Source organism: Hemitrygon akajei, unplaced genomic scaffold (assembly GCF_048418815.1).
Source record: "Hemitrygon akajei unplaced genomic scaffold, sHemAka1.3 Scf000047, whole genome shotgun sequence".
Lineage (NCBI taxonomy): Eukaryota > Metazoa > Chordata > Chondrichthyes > Myliobatiformes > Dasyatidae > Hemitrygon > Hemitrygon akajei.
Window position 1 is genome coordinate 6,698,925 of NW_027331933.1, and position 6,429 is coordinate 6,705,353.

The following is a 6,429-nucleotide window of genomic DNA, read 5'->3' on the forward strand; positions in this document are numbered from 1 at the left end:
GAGTGGTTTTAAAGGGCTGAAAGCTGGAAGCTCATTACCAGACCTGCAGTGATTGCAACTGGGTCTGACAGAGGCATAAATGGTTCTTCTGGGCACATTCAGTCTCACTCCAACTATATCCCACCTTCCCTTATACAGGTATGTAATGTCTAAAGGATCAGTGTTTGAGTAAATGAGACTCACCAAACTTTCTCCTGACTGAATAAATGGAATCTCCGAGTCTCTTGAGGCAAAGCTGTTCTCTCCAGTTAATGCTCTCAGTCCTGAGGCTGGTTCACTTGTTGCTGTTCCCTCGTCTTCAGCCGTGGTTTGCTTCTAGTTGGGGATTTTCTTCCAATAAACCTCTCACCGCAGGTCCAACTTTAACCAGAGAGATAATGAAGCACAATAACAATAATAAGGAGAACCAAACATTTCTGGTTAATGTTACTAAGAACAAAACGTTGAAGGCTGATATAATGATCTCAGTAAACATTTTTTTATTGTCATTCACACATCACAAAATGATACGTGATAAGGAGGAGCCATCATTCAGTCAGGAACAGAATTAGATGATTCGATGCATCTGGTCTGCCCCACCATTTAACCACAGCTGATTTTCATTCCAACACCATATTCCTGCCTTCCTCCTGTAACCCTGAGCTACTCAGCAATCATGAATATATTAATCTCTGTCATAAATATACCCAAATGGCAGCTTCAACCAACCTCTGTGGCAACAAATTCCACAGATCAGACATCTTCTGGCCAAAAAATTATTCTCCTCTCAGTTTTAAAGGGAAGCTTCTTTATTCCGAAACTGTGCTGTCAGGTCACAGTCTAATGGAAACATCCTCTCCATGTCCGCTGTATCCAGGCTTTTCAGCAGTTGGTAGGTTTACTTAACCATACATCGCCTCCACCACCCCCACCGTCCCTCTGAACTCCATTGAGCACAGGTCCAAAACAATCAAATGCTCCTCATACATAACGCCGAACATTCCTGAGATTATTTTTGTAAACTTTGTTCACAACAACTGTACTGACCACATTTCTAGGAATAACAAACTAATTGGTACCAGGGTAATTTGCAGGGGAAAGTTGTGGTTACTTTACTGTTCTACTATCACAGAGTGAGCCATTTCCATTTCCATATTAAAACTGGTACATTTCAGGAAACATAAACCAATCCAGAGTGAATGTAATAAAAAGAAATTGGAATTACCAAACTGCTCAGCATGTAAGGAACAGCTGTGGGGAGAGGAACAATCTTTACAATTCAGGTTTAAAACATTTTGTCACGATGACTTCATTTTCAGTTTTTAGTGCAGATCTCCAGCAACTTGAGATTCTGCCCGATTTCCACCACTTTATCCAGATCTGACTTCCACAAAATGCGAGTGATTTTAAAGGGCTGGGCTGCTGGAAGCACATTACCAGACCTGGTGTGATTGCAACTGTGTCTGACAGAGGCATAAATGGTTCTTCTGGGCACATTCAGTCTCACTCCAACTATTTCCCACCTTCTATTGTACAGGTATGTAATGTATAAAGGACCAGTGTTTGAGTAAATGAGACTCACCAAACTTCCTCCTCACTGACTCACTGGGAACTCCAAGTCAGCTGATTCAGAGTTGTTCTCTCCAGTTGATGCTGTCTGTCCTCAGGCTGGTTCACTTGTTGCTATTCCCACATCTTCAGCCGTGGTTTGCTTCCAGTTGGGGTTTTTCTTCCAATAAACCTCTCACCGCAGGTCTAACATTAACCAGAGAGATAATGAAGCACATTAACAATGAAAAGGAGAACCAAACATTTCTGCTTAATGTTACTAAGAACAAAACTCACTGTAATTTAAACGTTGAAGCGAAATATAATAATCTCAGTGAACAATCTTTTATTGTCCCTCACACATCACAAAACAATATGGGATAAGAAGGAGTCATCATTCTGTCATGGTAATACATAAGACACAGGAACAGGATTAGGTGATTTGATCCATCTGGGCTATAAACGTGCAGGAGCAATGTGTGGTTAAGTGCCATGTTCAAGGATACAACGCACTGCCTGGCCTGAGGCTCGAACTCATGACCTTCAGATTGCTTAACCACTTGGCCACGTGCACATCACAGAAACCACTCTCCCCCCTAGACTTCCCAGTCCCTCGGTAAAGCAGGCAGTGAAATCAAAGATCCCCAAAACCTGGGACGTTCTCCATTCTCACCCACCCCAGTCCGGGAGAAGACACAACAGCCAGAAAGCTCAACTGCAAATGTGAGCAGCCTTAGGAAATGAGGCGAGTTGGGGGAAGTTAACGGGACTCTGTGACCAACATCAGATTCCCCAACACAACATAGAGGAAGCATCCTGACCCATCCGGGGACTCTGAGCACACACCACGTCATCTTGCATCACAAAGTGAAGGGTAGGGCAGATCTGCAGTAAACAGCCTCACGTGATCTGTTGGTGGGTCTGCCATTTCAACTTTGCGGAAATTGACAGCCTGGGTTCCAGGTTTGGATCATTAAATGCAGATTAACTGAAGTCGACACATTTTTGACCAGCCCAGATAATCGGAAAATAAATGAGTAATTGGTCCTCAGTTCGGGGCTCACGGCCAACATCGGATCTCCCCGCTTGGGATTGGTCACAATACTCACCGATGGGAAAGCAATATCTTCAGCCTACAGACAGTGATCCCGACCCCTGGCTCCCCCACCCAGGAGGTGAGGACCCTTCCCTCGATCCCACAGATGATGCACTTCAGCACTGAGCGGAAAAGAAAACACCGCCCGGCCGGAGACAGTGAACATGCGCGAAGTGAGTGTCACATCATCCGGAGGGCAGGGCCTCGGAAACAGATGCACAGGTGCTGCCCAACTGCTGTTAAATGGGAGGGGCAAACGGGATCACGTGACCAGTCGGGTCTCCCACCCCAGGCAGAGTTTTCCAGCTACCCACCACTCTGTGTAAAGAAACAAACATGCTGCTTACATCTCCTCTCACCATAAATATATTAGACATTTCAACCCCCAGGAAAAATAGATTGTCTGTCCACTCAGAATCAGAATCAGGTTTATTATTACCGGTGTGTGTCATGAAATTTGAAAACTGTGCAGCAGCAGTTCAATGCAATACATATTATAGAAGGGAAAAAAAAACCAAAATAAAATAATAAAAATAAACAACTAAATCATTTACAGTATATCTGGGACCCTTACTCTTTTTGATTTTGATAAATGACCTGGATGAGGAAGTGGAGGGATGGGTTAGCAAGTTTGCTGATGACACAAAGGTTGGGGGAGTTGTGGATAGTGTCAGAGGTTACAGTGGGACATTGATAGGTTGCAAAAATGGGCTGAAAAGTGGCAGATGGCATTCAACCAGGATAAGTGTGAAGTGGTTCATTTTGTTAGGTCATACATGCTGGTAGAATATAACATTGATGGTAAGACTCTTGGCAGTGTGGAGGATCAGAGGGATCCTGGGGTCCCAGTCCATAGGACACTCAAAGCTGCTACGCAGGTTGACTCTGTGGTTAAGAAGGCATATGATGCATTGACCTTCATCAATCGTGGGATTGAATTTAGGAGTCGAGAGGTAATATTGCAGCTATATCTGACGCTGATCACACCCCACTATGCTCAATTCTGGTTGCCTCACTACACGAAGCATGTGGAAACCATAGAAATGATGCAGAGGATATTTACACAGATGTTGCCTGGATTGGGGAGCATGCCTTATTAGAAAAGTTTGAGTGAACTCGGCCTTTTCTACTTGGAGCAACAGAGGATGAGAGGTGGCCTGATAAAGGTGTATAAGATGATGAGAGGCATTGATCGTGTGGATAGTCTTTTTCCCAGGTCTGAAATGGTTATGACAAGACAGCACAATAGGTACCTGGAGAAAAATAAAGAAATACTAGCTTAGAAAAATAGAGGGTATGGGTAACCATAGTAATTCCTAAGGTAGGGACATGTTGGCACAACTTTGTGGGCCGAAGGGCTTGTATTGTGCTATAGGTTTTCTATGTTTCTGTGAATAAATTAAAAATCGTGCAACAAACAGAAATACTATATATTTTAAATGTGAGGTAGTGTTCAAGGGTTCAATACCCATTTAGCAATCGGATGGCAGAGGGGAAGAGACTGTTCCTGAATCACTGAGTGTGAGCCTTCAGACTTCTGTACCTCCTTACCTGCTGGTAACATTGAGAAAACCACATGCCCTGGGTGCTGGAGGTCCTTGCTAATGGACGCTGCCTTTCTGAGACATGGCTTCTGATCCTCTGTTAATCTTATAAACGTCTATCCAGTCTCATCCCAGCTGGCACGGCTCCAGAGAAAACAACACAATTTTGTCCAACCTCCCGTTAAAGCTCATGCCCTCTAATCCAGGCAATATCCTGGTAAACCTTTTCTGCGCCCACTCCAAAGCCCCGACATCCTTCCGAGAATGGGAGCGACCAGAACTGAATGAAACACTCCAGATGTGGTCTAACTAGTTTTATAAAGCTGCAACACAACTTCCCGACTTTTGAACTCAATGCTTCAACTAATAAAGACAACCACGCCATTTGCCTTCTTAACCACCCGATCAATCTGTGCAGTCTCTTTCAGGGAGCGATAAACTTGGAGTCTAAGATCCCTCTGATCATCAACACTGTTCAGGGTTTTGCATTTAACAGTGTACTGTCTCATACATTCGACCTACCGAGCTGCCAAGATGATCATCACTAATCAAATCTCACTGAGATTTCTCAGGTCCTGTTGAATTTATTGCCAAGTGCACAAGTACGGGAAGGTACAGGGACAGAGAAACACTGACTTGTAGCAGCATCACAGGCAAGTACATTCAGATAACACACGGAACACAAATTATACGATTCTCCGTCAGTAACAAGATAGAAACATGTTTTACGTCATCCTGCTAATAAGACCAGAACAACAGGGGCTGAGCGGCGGCTCATCTCAGACGGTTCGGTGTGAAGGTCTCACAACCCGGACCGACCCCGGCAGATTCTGTGAAGGAAGCGAGGCGAGGCCGCCAGTTCGGGAAACTTCATCCCCTCCCCCTTCAGGTTTCACCGATCACCTTGTGTTTCTCTCTCCCTCCCCACCCCCACCTTTTATTCTCCAGTCCTGCCGAAGAGTTTCGGCCGGTAATGTCGACTGTATTCTTCCCCTAGATGCTGCCCGGCCTGCTGAGTTCCTCCAGCATTTTGTGCGCGTTGCTCGCATTTCCAGCATCTGCAGATTTTCTCTTGTTTGAGTTCGGGAAAGTTAACTCACCACTCAACGTCAGACCTCCCCGCTCGGGACCGGCTTCAATACTCACCGAAGGGAAATCGTTGGTGTTGCCCCGCAGAGAATAATCCGTCTCCGGCACCCCGTCCAAGGGGGCGAGGACCCCCTCCCGATCCCGATCCCGAACGCGGACCCGGACCCGGACCCGCCGCTGACCCACTTCCTCAAAGAACGAAAAAAACACTGCCTGGCGGCTCGGGCCTGTGAGCATGCGCAATGTGATTCTTATTGCGTCACAGGCGGTGGGCGGGGCCACGGAAACAAACCCGCAAATGCTGCCGATCTGCGGTAAAACATGATCACGTTTCGCTGGAGGGTCTCCCATGTGACCGGTGACTGTTCCTCGCCCTTTACATACTGCCCTACCCACCGCCGCATTTCCCACATTATTTCATTATTTCCCTATATCATTTCCATACGTATTTAGATTTTCCCTCCATATTTTCCCCGATCCCTTTCCCTCCAGCCCCAGGTCACAGAGTTATAGTTTTGATTCACTTCCCATCCCGACACACAATTCAGACCCACACAGAAAATGAGCTGGTTTCTTTTAAATCCGTCAACACACACAAAACGCTGGTGGAACGCAGCAGGTCAGGCAGCATCTATAGGAAGAAGCGCTGCCGACGCTTCGGGCCGAGACCCTTCGTCGGTCCTGAAACGTTCCGAAACGTGGACAGCGCTTCTCCCTATAGATGCTGCCTAACCTGTTGCGTTCCGCCAGCATTTTGTGTGTGTTGACTGATTTATAAACACTCATTTCTATTCACATTCCTCTGGCCTCACTGGACAGGAACACTGAAACATTAAGTGAGAAACAACAGGAGGAGGCCATTCGGCCTCTTTAACCATCAGCAAGATGGAGGCTACTCTCCCATCTCAGCCACATGCTTTTGCCGATCCTCATTTTCTCGATCCCTTGGGTCTCCACGCATCTGCCAGCCTCTGTTTTATGTGAGGACGATCACCGAGTCTTCACCGCCCTCTGTGGTGGGGAATTACAGACATTCACCACCCTCGGCGTGGAGACATTTCCTCATCTCAGTCCCGACATTTTCACTGCCATCATATTTGACTTACTAAAATGAACCACTTCACACCTACCTGGGCTGAACTCCATCTGCCACTTCTCAGCCCTGTTCTGCAT

At 46.2% G+C, this 6,429-nt stretch overlaps 1 long non-coding RNA gene across 1 annotated transcript; it reads right to left on the reverse strand.

Annotated features, from left to right (window-relative positions):
- Nucleotides 1-206: 206 nt before the first annotated feature.
- On the reverse strand, nt 207-5,465 carry LOC140720774 (uncharacterized). Its single transcript, XR_012097256.1, has 3 exons — nt 5,314-5,465; nt 1,562-1,734; nt 207-360 (listed from the first exon to the last, which is right to left on the reverse strand). It is a non-coding gene; the product is annotated as an uncharacterized lncRNA (long non-coding RNA).
- Between the last annotated feature and the right edge of the window lie 964 nt (nt 5,466-6,429).